This window comes from Mus musculus, chromosome 1 (assembly GCF_000001635.26).
Source record: "Mus musculus strain C57BL/6J chromosome 1, GRCm38.p6 C57BL/6J".
NCBI classification, from domain to species: Eukaryota; Metazoa; Chordata; class Mammalia; order Rodentia; family Muridae; genus Mus; species Mus musculus.
The window spans coordinates 174,846,344-174,861,291 of NC_000067.6; the positions used below are offsets into that span (position 1 = coordinate 174,846,344).

The 14,948-nt window shown below is 40.2% G+C and overlaps 1 protein-coding gene across 3 annotated transcripts in view; it reads right to left on the reverse strand.

Annotated features, from left to right (window-relative positions):
* The window catches only part of Grem2 (gremlin 2, DAN family BMP antagonist), an 88,127-nt gene that overhangs the window by 12,559 nt on the left and 60,620 nt on the right, over positions 1-14,948 (reverse strand). The window contains exon 1 of one of the 3 annotated variants that reach the window (XM_017320448.1): positions 9,311-9,410. The exons of the other annotated variants lie outside the window; for them this stretch is intronic. The gene's annotated coding sequence lies outside the window, so the exon portion shown is untranslated. Of the gene's footprint in view, positions 1-9,310; positions 9,411-14,948 lie in introns of those variants that run through there. 3 annotated transcript variants of the gene reach the window in all.

Here is a 14,948-nt window from a genome sequence, read left to right on the forward strand (position 1 = left end):
GATGCTATGGATTCAGTCCAGGGCCATGGGCATGCTACATTCCATCACTTAGCCACACTCCCAGCCCTCTTTCCTGAAGCCAAGTTACTGAGTTATAGTTCACACAGCATACTCCTCACCCATTTATAGGACACCACCTCCAGCCCCAGGCAACCAGTTGTCCACTTTCTGTCTCTATATACTTGCCAATTCTAGACATATAAAACTACTTATAAAACTCCCATTGTTCAGCTCCAGGAAGATATCTTAGTGAATCCAATGTGTGCTGCATTACATGGAAAATACGGCTCCCATCGCTAGCACCCATATTAAAGGCTGTGCATCGTGACACACGCTTTCATAGAAATTCCTGCACTGGGAAGGAAGAGACAGTCAGATCCCTAGGGCTTTCCGACCAGCAGACAAAGCCTAGTTGGTGAGCTCCAATAATAGACTCATGTCTCAAAAACCAAAGTGGAGGGCTCCTGAGAAATGACACTCCAAACTGACTTCTGCCTTCCACATGCACACACATCTACTCACACCTGTGGAAATGTATATGCTCACACATAAGAACATGCACACATTCCTGCATATAAAATACATACACGTTCTTTTACCTTTCCCTTTTCTTTCATTTTATAGGCTCTAAGCCATAATGAAAGAAATTAGGCTGAGTCACATTGAAGCAATGGACAAAATGAATCAAATCTGAAGCTGGTCTATGCCTTTCACTGATGCTCATTCTACTTTTTCTGAGAATTCTTTGGTTTCCCTAGTGGTCAACCTTCTCCCAGTAAACCTGACTTACTATTTTCTCTAGTAGAAAAACTTCATCAGAGTAGAAACCATGTCTACCATATCCCTAGAATGTAGCACATGTCTCACCACATAAAAGATGAACAATGAATACTTGTTGAGCAAATGAATGGAGATCAATATTTCTGAGAAATTACAGATGTTGCATTTGCTAGTATTCATACATCCAGACTATAAGTGATATCCGAGAAGGGAAAAGTCTGGGAGATTAAAGCCATCATTCTTTTGCTTTTTATTTGGGAAATAAAGCAAATTTAAGTGTACCATTCATGCAGCAAATATTTACTGAATGCACATGTGCTCATGAGGCTTGGTGTCCATTCTGCATTTTATAACTCTGTTTAGATCTTTGCTTAGATCAGCCTAATTATAAATAATGTAAATAAAATGGACTTCCACTGAACTTTTGAAGTATTCGCAGAGAATGTTTCTTGTTAACATCAAACAGACCCACTTCTACCTTAAGCCAAGCTTATCAAATTATTTTCTAACATACTGTTTCCAAGCAATATTGGCACGTCTTTCTCAAGAACAAATGTCACAATATTTGTTATTGGTATGCAATGCAAATTCAATAAAGAGTCTTGTGTTGATTACATGTCGCTATGAACCAGTTATACCTGAGGACTTGCTAGAAATGCAGCTCATGTGTGCATACAGTGGGATGGGAGGAATGGTGACAACCATGACCTGAATCAGAACCTGAGAACTGGGATTTTTAATATGCACCCTTACGTCAAATCCCAGTCAAGAGTATTTACCTAAACAGTAATTATCTTGGTTCTGGTCCACTGGCAAGTGTAAACTTCATTAATTATGTCTTCATTAATAAAGATCAAAAACAAAAGAGCAGACATGCAGAGCAAGCAGGGGCAACATTAGTGGAAACTGAGATCTAACCGCTCTTCAAACAGTTTGCCTGTGTTTAAAGCAACGAACATCTGTAGTGAATGGTGGTGGAGGGATGTGAGAGAGACCAGCGCTCTCACATAGGATCCCTTTCCTGTGAAGCCTGAGTGCCATGATGTCCAGGAGAGTTCCAAGAAAAGCAGTCACAACCCAAGAATCTGGTTTACTGTCTGCCATTTTCCCTTACGCAAAGCCTTTTCCAGGAACCAGCTCATTTGATGCTGAATGCCCCCAACTGCCTCTCCTTTTCTCCACTTTTTCTTGATGTTTAGGTCTTTTTCAGACTAGATACACTCTGAAAATATGAAAGCCAAAGAAGAAAGAGGCAGATGGCTCTGTGGCCAAAGTTTGGATCTGCAGCATCCTAATGAAATGTCAATAGGTATAATGGCTTGTCTGTAATCCTAGTACTTGGGAAGCAGAGACAGGAACATGAGACAAGTTGGCTTGCTTGAATAGCCTAATATCCAAGATATGGTATCAAGAAATGTTGCCTCAGCGAATATAGTAGAATGGCCAAAGAAGAGACCAAATATCAGTCTCTAGCTGGAACACAAGCAAACTCACATGCATGCACATCTGAATAGTCATGAGTCCACACATATGCTATTATGTATTCAAACACACATCACACACACACACACACACACAGACACACACACACCTCTCACCTCATACAATTTGAGTACAAAGATCTACCACCATGATCTCTGAAATCACAGTTAAGGTACTCCAGAGAAAAGTAATAGCCAGTGACCAGATAGGTCATAGGAAAGTATTCCTACCCAATACGTATTCAACAAACACAAAGAAGCAACAACTCTACAGCTATTTAAACTGCTAATGGAATGCAGAAAACAGGGAGACAAAAGGCAGTGACAGTTGTCAGGGTCTAGAGGTGACAGAATGAAAAACAAGTATTCAGTTCAGGCTTTCCCTCTGAGGTAATATTAATTTTAATTAGATAGGGCTCATGACTTCAAAACATTGCAAAGGTGCTAAAGGCCATGGAGTAGTGAACTTGAAGGTCAATGGTTTCTCTATATTATATGTATTTATCTAGAGATGGCTCTCCCTGTGCTGCTCAAGCTGCCTTGAGTTCCAGGGTTCAGGGCCTCAGCCTCCCAAGCAGCTGAAGATGAATATGCAAAAGCACACAACTAGGGAGAGTGGCTAATGTTATGTTATATGAATTTCATTTCAATTTAAAAGCATAATTAGTAGAGGAATGAACTAAATGGGAATTTCAAACAAGTGCTCTAAAATGACCTGAGTAAAAAACTTCCCTTGTGGTTAAAAGTCAAAATCAATAATTAGTATTATGTCAATGAGCAAGACAGTGCATGGTTTGCTTCAGAGCACTAAGCTTTGTATCTCTGAGAAGATGTGGATGTGAAAGGTTTTGGGAGGAAAGTGTTTCTGTACATGGTCCAAGTTCACTTGCTTAATTATTTAAAAACTTATTTTTTACATCATTATATTTTGGTTACAAGACCCCAAATCCAAACACAAGTATGGACAGCTTTTAAGGAATATATCTATGTCTATGTCTATGTCTATGTCTATGTCTATGTCTATGTCTATGTCTATGTCTATGTCTATGTCTATGTCTATGTCTATGTCTATGTCTATGTCTATGTCTATGTCTATGTCTATGTCTATGTCTATATAGAGATGTATATCATCTCTACCATAAGTACATTCAAAGTATTTAATTGTTGGTCTAATTTGGCTGTTTCTAACTTCTAGATAGTAATACTATCCTGATACTGGGGCCCTTTCCCAAATTTTACAATTGCTTTTTAATCTTGATGCAGAGTTTCTTAAATTATGGTGATGAAAAATGCAAATCTTGTACCCTCCCTCCTATCCCCAACATCCCTCAAATATGCAGAATAAGAAACTGTAGAGATGGGGGTTTGAAGCCTAGCACTCTGTATTGGAACAAGCCTTCCAAAGCTTATAGGAAAGGACTTGACTTATAAACATGCTAATAATTAAATGAAATTTCTAAAAAAACTTCTTGATAATTGCAGTTCATTCAGATGCCACAAAATTGTGAACTTTTAAAAACACATAATGCAGCACTCTGGATCTCTATATTTTAATCACTGTACATAAGGGGATATCTTAAGAATAATTTTGTATAAGATTTCATGAAAAACCCACCTTCATAGCTCAACTTTCTGATGGAGATTTGTTATATCTTTCCCTTGTTGTCCTATCAAAAGCCATTGGTGATATTATTGGCTGGAATAAGATCTGTTTCTGGGGGTCCCCTTTTAAAAGAAACTTCCAACTTTCATCTACTCCTTATCTCAACAGACATTTACTATGAAATGACTGGGTGCCAGGCACTGTGGTAGGCACTGTAAATAATGTAAATATGTTTAAGATAGTAAATAATGTTCCACTTTCCTTAGAAGTTACACTTTAGTGATGACGTACAATTAATATCTGGAGTTTAGTGGCTAAGCAGAGTGATAGAGAGGCACAGACAGGCCAGGAATGTAGCTCCGAGGTTCACTGCTTACTCAACATTCACAAAGCCCTGCATTGACCTCTAGCTCTGCAAAGACAACTAAAGATGAATTTTTAGGGCTGAAGACGATGGCCTATGCTTGTTATCCCAATGTTGGATTGGGGTTCAAAGCCAGCTGGCGCTTCATAATAGAATCCAGGCCAGTCTGGGCTGTACAATGAGAAAGGAAGGGAGAGAGGGAAGGGGAAAGAGAGATGGTATAGACTAAAGAATGGATGGCTTTGCGGACTGTGAGAAAGTGGAGAACAAGTGGAGTTTTTTTGTTTGTGTTTAGTGAGAAGCACAACACCGGATTTAAAGTGACAAAGTTCCCAGTTCCAATTCAATGCCTAGAGAACCAAGAACTCAAGTACTCTGTAGAGATACAAGAGCACACAAGGCAATTGGTATAATCTAGATGACAAAGCAGTGGCTTTGGGGACTTGGGTGATAGTGATGGAGAAGAGAAGGAAATGGCTGTAAGATACATTTCAAGGACAGGAAAACAGGGCAGAGCAGCATGCTTATAGATTCTGGAGATAAAAGAACTGAGAATTTCCCCCTCCCCCAGGATCAGCGAGTCATGTTGAGAAGGAATCAGAGAAAAAAAGACCGCAAAGGAATAGCCAGAGGTAAGTCATGCAAAACTGGAGAAACTGTGCCATGTAGACCAAGACACGAGGAGGGGGATTCAGCCATTCACAAATCTATTGAAATCAAACAGGCAGAGAAACATAAATGCCACTATTGATCTGGCAGGAGAGGGATCACAGTCAACCTTCAGAAGAGCAGAAGAGCAGCAGCAGAAGAAAGCTGCATCCAGCAGATCTGATAAGAAGCTATCAAGCAACACTCAAAGAAAGCAGTTTAGAACTGCTGTTGGATATGTGCATGGAGCTGAGGCAGTGCTTGGCACAAGGAGAGGACGTACTATGAGGATATGAAAGATCTATGGGTAATTTCAGCTCTGGTTAGGCACCTATATCTCTTCTCAAGCATACCACAAATGATCCCTGTGGGTCCCATACCTTACAATGTTCACGCCTTTAAATGTCTAATCAACTGAGGAATGTCCTCTACTCTTACCTTTGGTTATCTATTAAATGTTTCTCATCACATGGTCATATTAGCCCAGTTTCTTTTCACTAGACAATCCTTCTAGATAGTACAAAATAGTATTGGCTTGTCACCTACCATGAGTTGGCTCATATCTCAGAAGCACTTTGATTATCTTGGAGGGTCTATCACCAACCCTCTTGATATTTTCCCTCATTTGCTCATTTCCTTTCTCTCTCTGGGAGGGCACTTTGGAGATTACATGAGGTTGGGATATATGAGTTAAACAACACAAACTCTTAACACAAGTACCAGCATTTAAAGTAAAAGGGACTGGGGTCATTGCAAAAGATTGTAAACGTTGGGACTAACAAATTTGGTTTTGTGGGTTTTCTTCCTGAGGCTGTGTTCCAGAGAGGGCAATAAAGGGTAAAACTCATTAGAGCATCATTATCTTTTGTCTAAAGGAAACAATGTGTGGTTTCTGGGTAGCCCACTTGGTGTTTGCATTGGCCCTGGAAGCCTTTCAAACCAACTATATTGTTTGAACAATTCCCGTCTTGAACATGAAAAGAACCACCAGCAAACCACAGAGCTGATGCTAAATTACTAGGTGATGACTCCTTTGGCTCCTAAAGGTTTCTAGATCTCAGTCATTGAAATTATGGATCTTCCTTCTAAAAAGAATGATCATCGGTGCCTCTGGGGAGACCTCCCATGCAGTCTTCTCTCCACTACTATGTTCTGGGACTTCTGAGAAGTTTGGTTTAGAATCATAGTCACTGGATTCTCTCCAACACCTATTTGTGCTTGTGTGTGTGTGTGTGTGTGTGTGTGTGTGTGTGTGTGTGTGTGTGTATGGTGTGGACATGTACACATGGTCCAGTATGGAGGCCACAGGTCATCACATGGTGTCTTTCTCAATCCCTCTCTACCATATTTTTGACACAAGGTCTCCCACTAGGCCTGGAGCTCACTATTTTGGCTAAGCTGACACTTAGAAAGACAGGTGTCACTGCACATGGCTTGTTGTGTGAACAATGGGGACTCCAAGTTTTATCCTTAAGTTGCAAGCATCCTGTACCATCTGAGCTATCTCCCCAGTCCCTCAGACCCTGATTGAGAAATTTCAGTTCTTTGGAAACTGCAAATAATTTTCAGATAGAATTTACAAACTTAAATTTGAGCAGTGGTGTGACTTAACTTTTTTTTCTCCTGAGGGAAACACACTCAGTTCCTGTTGATCCAGAGGATATAAAATGGCTGTTGAGGGCATACTCCTATGTTGCTTACCTCTTTTGGAAGCTTTATCGAACTTTGTAATAATGAGACCTTGGGAGGAAATCATAGACTATATCTATGGCTTTATGGAAAAAAAAACTTCATTTATAAGGACTTCTACTAATGAAACAATCAGTATCTTTCTAGAAAAATTCCATCTAATCTTCTGATTCTTGCAATGTAATCTCTTGTTGGGATTTTAGCAACAAAAATAAGAGCTGTCTTTTGGTTGATATTGTCCCTTAATTATGATAAATTTGTAAGATTTTAAAATTAGAAAAGTATAGATAACAAAAAGACATCATATATAAACTGAGCTTCAATTCTGAGGCCAAAGTGTGATATTGATTCATTGCTGGTATTATAAATGGTACAATATGCTCCATCCACATAACAAATCAAAAGATGGTGGTTGGGTAGAGTCCAAGGCTTTGATGTCCTGGGTTCCAACTCTATCTAAACCAACACTTACTGTAAATGAAAACTTGATTAGAATTTACATATCTGCACCATGAATTTCTGTCCTCCAAACTGTGAAAAAAATGCAGAACCTGTGAATACAGTTGTAAGGATCACACATACACAGAAACATATACATAGAATGCACATATGCATACATATACATATATGGACATACACACACTGTAGGGGTTTGAATAATAATGGCACCAATGGGTTCATATATTTTAGTGTTTAGTCGTCAGCAAATGGCACTATTTGAAAGAGTTATAGGGATTTGCAAGTGTGGCCTTTATAGAAGAAGTGTGTCACTTGGGGTAGCTTTTAGACTTCAAAAGCTCAGGGGACTCAGACTCTGTCTTTCTCAGTCTATCTCTCTCTGTCTCTGTCTGTCTGTCTGTCTGTCTGTCTGTCTCTAAACATGGGAAAAAGGATGTAGCTCTCAGCTACCACTCTAGCTGTATTCATGACACCATGGTCCCTGCCATGATGATAATGGAATATGCCTCTGAAACTGTAAGTAAGCCCCCATTTTAATACTTTCTTTCACTATGTTCACCATGAATTTTTTTCTTTTCAGCAATAGAACAACGAGTAAAGCACAAATGTACACAAACATACACACATATATACAAAGAAACACATTTAAACATACACAAAAAACACACATGCATATACACAGACAAAGAAACCAACACACACACACACACACACACACACACACACACACACACACACACACACACACACACACACAGAATCTAGAATCAGGGAATTTCTCTTCTCAGTAAGTAGTTGTCTAGTTGTTACATGAACTACTTTCCATTTCCCAGACATAAATACTAAGGGTTCCACCATTAAATTTTAGAGTTAGGATTCAAACTACGATTTTCTCTGACAAAAAATTTTCTACTTTTTCTAGATTTGTCAGTGACTTTCCTGAACCTGAACAGTATACCTTTCCAATAGCCTCATTCTAAGTGTCAAAAGAACACCATAACTTCGCATCTAAAAATCAAATTAAGCCTCACTTCTTTTGTACTCTCTGGGACCCATAAAGTGCATGTCTGATGTGCTTGCAAGCTTTGTGGTACAAACAGAGAACAAACTGGATTTCTCACCCCTCTGTACAGCTATTGCAGTGGTCACACAGAGATGAACATAGCACAGGTTTTACTACAGATAAAATTTAAGAGATTACATAGCATAGCTTTTTAAGGAAACAAGCAACATTAGGTGTCTCCCCTAATCAGCGCCCCCATATTCTTTAGTGAAACAGTAACTCTCAGTGAACCTAGACCCCTTCAGTATGGTAGAGCTCTTTGGGTAGTGAGCCCCAGACATTCTTGAACTTCCACAAGGCTTGAACTCCAGGTAAGAGTTTCAGTTTCTGACAATTGTACCTGAGTGCAAGGGACCCAAAGGCCCCACATTGCTCCTCAATCTTGTACATTCATTTTTACAAGTGAGCCTTGGCCCTTGGTGGCCTTCTAACTCTTCACAATGCAGAGTCTGAGGTTCAGCTACAATGAGACCAATAACCACCTTGACCTTGGCTATGTTTGCACAGCAGGGTTAGAGCCGAATGACATGTTAGCACCCTGCAAGGGGAACTCTGCTTACTGATATGTTGCTGTAAGGAGCAGGCATCACACGCATGTGACTCTGTGTGTTCTTTCTTCCATTAAGGTTCTAGAAGGCATGATTTTCAGAGCTGTAGCTTTTTAATGATATATGTTTTTTATTTCTCTGCCTCTGTCTCTCTGTCTCTGTCTCTCTGTCTCTCTGTCTCTCTGTCTCTCTGTCTCTCTGTCTCTGTCTCTGTCTCTGTCTCTGTCTCTGTCTCTCTCTCTCTCTCTCTGGTTTTCTGTTCCTCGTTTAAAAATAATATTTTATTTTACTGAGCAAAAGAAGTTCTTTGGTTGGGGAGGGAATTAGTTTAACCGAGCACTCACAATCTGGCTCCCTTTGAATATCTGGAATGACAGGGTAAGTTTCTCTGTCAGAACAAGCTCTAAGGCTGCAGTGCTTAAAAGGATTTTGCTTTTGACCCAATCTGGTCCATTCTGATCCTCTTTTTTCATCTCCTTGCTGCTTGAAACTACAAAAGCTTTGACCATTCCTGGAGTTGGCTTGTGAGTGAAAGTGGTGACTTACAACTGTCTCCCCACGAAGACATCGGTATACTCCCTCTATCACCTGCTTTTTGGTTTTAATACAGTTTCACTATGAACCAGAACAGAGCAATGCATATCCCAAAGGATAATGAAGTCAGATGTCAATTACCTTTGTTAGAATATTGTCTATTTGCTGAGGAGCACCGCCAGAAGACAGCTCCTGCTGTGTTGAAAGTGGTCAGTTCTTTCTACTCTTGAGGGGACTGATCCTTAAGATCAAAGAATTTTTGCATCAAAAGATAACATCACAGAATTCTGCATCAAAAATAGCAACAAATAAAAAAATAAAATTGAATAGAAATGCTAAAATAAAGAGGAAAAGATTGAGAAAGGGAAAGTAAATTTGGATCAAGGGTCCTTGCCATGCTATTACCACGTACAATTCTCCAGGTTCCTATCTTGACCCAAGTAGACTTAGTTCTGGCACATGAAAGGCCCCATTGGCGGCTTATCTTGGATAAATAGCTTTGGCCTATTGGCAATTGAGAGGTGGGGGTGAGCATAACTTTTATGGTAAATAGAATTTTACTGTCTTCTTCTGGCTGCTATCTTGTGGCGACACTAAGAGGAAGCCAGTCCTGACAATTTACAACACATTTATGAAATAAATTTTAGAGAAATCTTTAGAGGTCTTTATAGAAAGCCACTACTGTCACTCCCTATCTAAAGGCACCTCTATGCTATCAGTGCCTTTAATGGAATGTTTGTCTTCACCCAGGAGAAAACATTGACGTTGACATTTTCAGACTTTAGTGTAATTTTTCTAATATTTACCTTTCTCCAAAGCTCCTTTGATCCGACAGAACCCATTACAATTGTGTGACCTACAACTGTCTCCTCTCATTTGGTGATCATTTCCATGAGAGAATACCTCACCTATGGTGGAGCAATCAGTATAGATATCCTTGAGCTTTTCCTGGGAGCAAGAGCCAGGAGCAAAGAAGCTAAAGAATCAAATCAAAGACTTTTTTCTTCACAACCTTTGAAGGGCTTAAGAAAAAAAAAAAAAGCTCAACAAAAGCTAAGAGAAGGAGGGGGAGAGGGGGTGGAAGCAGAAGGAAGGGAGGAGGAAAAAGAGAGAGGGAAGAAAGGAGAGAGAAGAGGAGAGGAAGAGGCAATAGTGATGTAGTTTGAAGGAAGCAATGCATGCAATTTATGATACAGAATTGAACAACTACAAAGTGGAAAGCACAGAAAGGCTTCTACCCTCTCCTGGCTCATAAGCCCAGCCGCATAGATACCATATAATCAGTTTCTGGCACCATTCGAGAATCGCAATTCTCACCTTAAGACTCTAGGGATATTTTAGGATTGGATTACTCTACGCTGGAGATGAGATTTCTCTACTTATTCTGGGTTGTTCAGTGGTATCCTTGCTTCTACTCACTCTAACACCATGTCACATCCAAGATGTGACACCAAAACTCCTCCTTTGAGGGCCACACTGAACCATATACTAAAAGAAAACTTTATAATAGCACAAATGAATCATTTTCTGGGCATGGGCAACTAACTGTACAATCATCTTTTATTAAGTTTATGTGAAAACTTACTTATCCAGAAACTGACTGATAGTCCTTTTTGTTTGTTTGTTTGTTGTTTGCCGTCACCTACATGGTGTAATGAAAAAAATCATACACATTTCAGGTCATTTCTATTCATATAGACTAGTTTCACCTTTAACATAAATTTCTACAAGAGAAATGGCTGGATCAAAGTGTGTGAGTGCTTGTCATTTTGATAGGTAGTAATACTTGGATTGTTGCCAAACTCAGGTGAAAGACAGCTTTTCATTGTTCTTTTGCTTTCCATTGCTCTGTGGACAGACTAAGTCGCTTTTTTCTTTGTTTAAGATCTAGCTTTATGTTTCCTTATGAAACACCCCTTTATAATTAAGTTTTTAGAAGTCTTTGGACATACCACGTTCTTTAAATATGGCATGAATTTCATTTTTTTCTTCTTGTCATTGCATGTGCACATGGTGTTCATACACATGTATATAGGTAGGTGCATGTGTGTTTGTAGGTAGGTATTCATATTTATGTGTGTGTGCATGCATGCCATGGCCACAGACTGAAACTATGTATTGTCATCACCAAGTCCTCTCTCACTTTAACTCCGAGCTTGCTAGGTTGGCTAGCTTCAGTAGCCAGCTTACCCTCGGGATCCTTGTTTCTGTCTCTGGAGTACTAAGATTACAGGTGGGCCATTCTTCATGCCTGACATTTATATGGGCACTGGGGATATTACCTCTGGTCCTCATGCTTACACAGAAAACGTTTAATCCACTGAGTCATCTCTTTAACCTACACATCTTTCTGCTTGTTTGTTTGCTATCCTGTAAATTATTGATCTGTTGATTAACTTATGTAACAGAAGGAATTCAGAAAAAGAAAAAACATAGGTACATATGGGAATGTGTAAGAAGATGGGTCTGGCATTGTATATCGTATGACCAGTAGTAGAATGCATCACAAGTCATTTGTAAAATACAGAGTGGCTAAAGTAATGCCAATATACTTCACATAGATCCAAGTTTTAGCTAAAAATAAATAGTGTCAAAAGAAACATTACTTTAATCACCTGCTTGTGGGGAAAAGGCCTTCCCTGCTATCACACACACACACACACACAAACACACACACACATATGCGTTTGCACCATACAGAATTGAAATTTGTTTATTTCTAGAAGATTCTTCCTTTGTACCGTTGTCCCTCCTCACTATCTCACTACTCTTTGTTGTTTGTTTGTTTGTTCATTTGTTGTTGAGACAGACTTTCTCTGTATAGCCTTGGCTGTCTTGGAACTCACTTTGTAGACTACGCTGGCCTTGAACTCCCAGAGATCGACCTGCCCCTGCCTCCTACTCACTACTGAACTAATTTCAAACCCCAAATAGATGTGTCAGCAAAGCCTCAGGCAATTCAGCAGGAGTCTCCAGTGACCTCAGGATATGCCATTGAAGCGATGGGATTCACCAACTAGACTAAGAATAGCACAGAGGGATGGGCCATAAGCTCTGAGGCCAGAAGGTCCTTTCTTACTTCTGTGTCAACTGCCAGAGACACTCTGATCTCGATACCTTCATAGGATTAGTCCAAGTCCCACTTGCCTCTGCTTTCTTGGGAACTTCACCCACATTGAAGGCATAGGCTCGGAATGACAGGGTTCATCCCTTACCCTCCCTTTTCCCTTTAACATAATATTCTGGTTCAAACTTCTGCATACTTCCCAAGCGCACACCTGACAGGAAGTGCTGTCATGATTATGTACATCAAAATTGTGTTCAAATCTGTCAATATTGTGATCTGTGGGTTCTGGACATACTAGGATATGGAGACCCAGCACAAAATCATAAACTTGCTTAAATCTTTATGAGATTTTTTTTTTGCAGTATTTCTTGTTACTTGGTTGTACAGTTCCTGAGTGTGAGCTTTGTAGGGAACAAACAATATTGTGTTACAGTTTTAAAAGTTTAGACATACTTGGAATTTAACTGTTACTGATGTTAACTCTTTTTTTAAACAATGTGTTATAGTTTTGATCTTTAATGTCCATCAAAGCCTATGAGTTAAAGGTTTGATTTTCAGTGTGTAGCCTTGTTGGAATATGATAGAACATTCAGGAGCTGGGGCATAGACTGAGGAAGTTATGGCATTGGGACTATGTCCTTAAAAAGATATGGGGACCCTAACCCCTTCTCTTTCTCCCTTCCAGTCACCATGAAATACACAGCTTTCTTCTACCACGCTTTTCCCGCTATGGTGGTCTGTCTCATCACAGGCCCAAAGTGATAGGATCAAGTGAGTGTGGACTGAGAAATCTGGAACTGTGAGCCAAAGCTGAACCCTTTTTTCTTTGAAGTTGCTTATGCCATGCACTTGCTATAGTATTGGTAAGCTAATGAAAGGTGTGTTGTGGGGGGTTTATAGTTTTTTTTTTCTCTTTGGAGTCTTTCTTCTGGAGAGAGAGCTACATACCCCGAAATGGTTCTTAAGATTCAACTGGTTCTCAGCCTGGTACCAGGGAGTAGTTTTTTCGAAAGAAGTGATATGGCAAGGGCTTTGCTTCTAAATCCAATTGCTTTCACTTCCTGTTTCTACCTCAGCTACTATCCACTGAATACATCACAGATGTGTTAGGTTAGGGTTGGATTCTCTGAGTGAGAAGTCTCACTGGGCTAAATCCAAGGTGTTCAACAGAGCTGTGTCTTCCCAAGGGAACATATTTGGTCTTGGTCCTTTCACTCCAAGGCAAGAACAGTGAGAAAACCTTCTGCCCATCATCTCATCTTAATCCTCTCTCTCTCTCTCTCTCTCTCTCTCTCTCTCTCTCTCTCTCTCTCTCTCTCTCTCTCTCTCTCTCTCTCTCTCTCCCTCTCTCTCTCTCTCTTCCTTGGATTTGCTCTCACTCTATACCTTAGACCACCCTCAAATTCTTAATCCTGCTATCCTGCTACCTTCCAAATGCTGAGATTCCAGGTATGCGTTACCATATTCAGCTCAGAATGCCTATTATTTGATTGCCATACTTCCTTTTGACCACAACCCCAGAAATTCCCTTTCCTCAAAGGACCCATGAGTTCTTATTGGACTCACCTGTATTATCTAAAACAATCTCCAAACTCAACGTCTTTAAGTGAGTCATACCTGCAAAGTCAATGTGGCTACTTTAGGTGACATATGCAGGGTATAGGCATCTTTGGAGGGGCACATTTCATCTACCACACTGCTCTAACTTGATTCTGGGGCCTAAAAGGTGAGGCATTAATCCTGAGATATTAGAAGTTGTATTTTATAAATCAGGTCACAATAGATATATTAGAAGCATAGTTTGGGGTTCATTGTTTTGTCAAAATTAAGGCCTTTCTTACAAACAGCACCCGACTTTAATGTGCCAGTTTCTGCAGAAATCAAAGCAACTCAATCGCCACTCTGCCTTTATCTCTAATCCAGCAGGCATTTAAAGCCGTGTTCTCTCTGGCTTGCTTGGCTGTGCAGTCAAGCGCTCCAAAGGGCCCTCAGCACAGCTGCTGCTTTTGGTGCCATGGCCAGGATCTGGTTACAACCACTTCTACTCTACCTTGGCCCCCTCCCAAGAAGAACTTTGATTTAAATATTCTGTTACTGCTCTACCAGGTACTCTCTGACTCCTGTCTGTCTTTGAGACTCCAAATCTCTGTGCTTTGTGTGGACTTGCCTTCAGTGGCATTGAATAGAAAGATGCACGTTGTTCTTTCAGTACTCAAGAAGAAAATTGTGCTCCAGGGAAGACTCTCAGTGTTTGAACACAGTAAGGGGAGGAGGGATGAAGATGCTGCCAGTTAAAAGTGCATTTCTAAACTACTTCTCTGGGCATATAAAGGGATGGCTTAGAGTGTGCTGGCTAGAGAGAAACCTGAGCCTCTGCCATGGGGTCAGCTATCTTGTTACCTTTTAACCCGATTAGTTGATATTCCGCTAGCTAAGCAATACTTACTAAATGCACTCGACAGGATGACACTAGAGCGGTGGTTGAGAAATAAAGAGAGATACGCAGAAAAGGAGTTGGTGTGCAGGAAAAGGACAAGAAGTCCACTTGAGGGAGAGGGTACTTCTTCCATATCCCTCATGGGGACCCACAGCCTGTTGGCTAGTTCTGTTCTAAATATGTTGCTTAATCCTTACACTAATCTTAGAAATACAATGTGAAATGCCCTCCCCATCGCATTTTAAAATCAATCCGTATGTGTGTGTGTGTGTGTG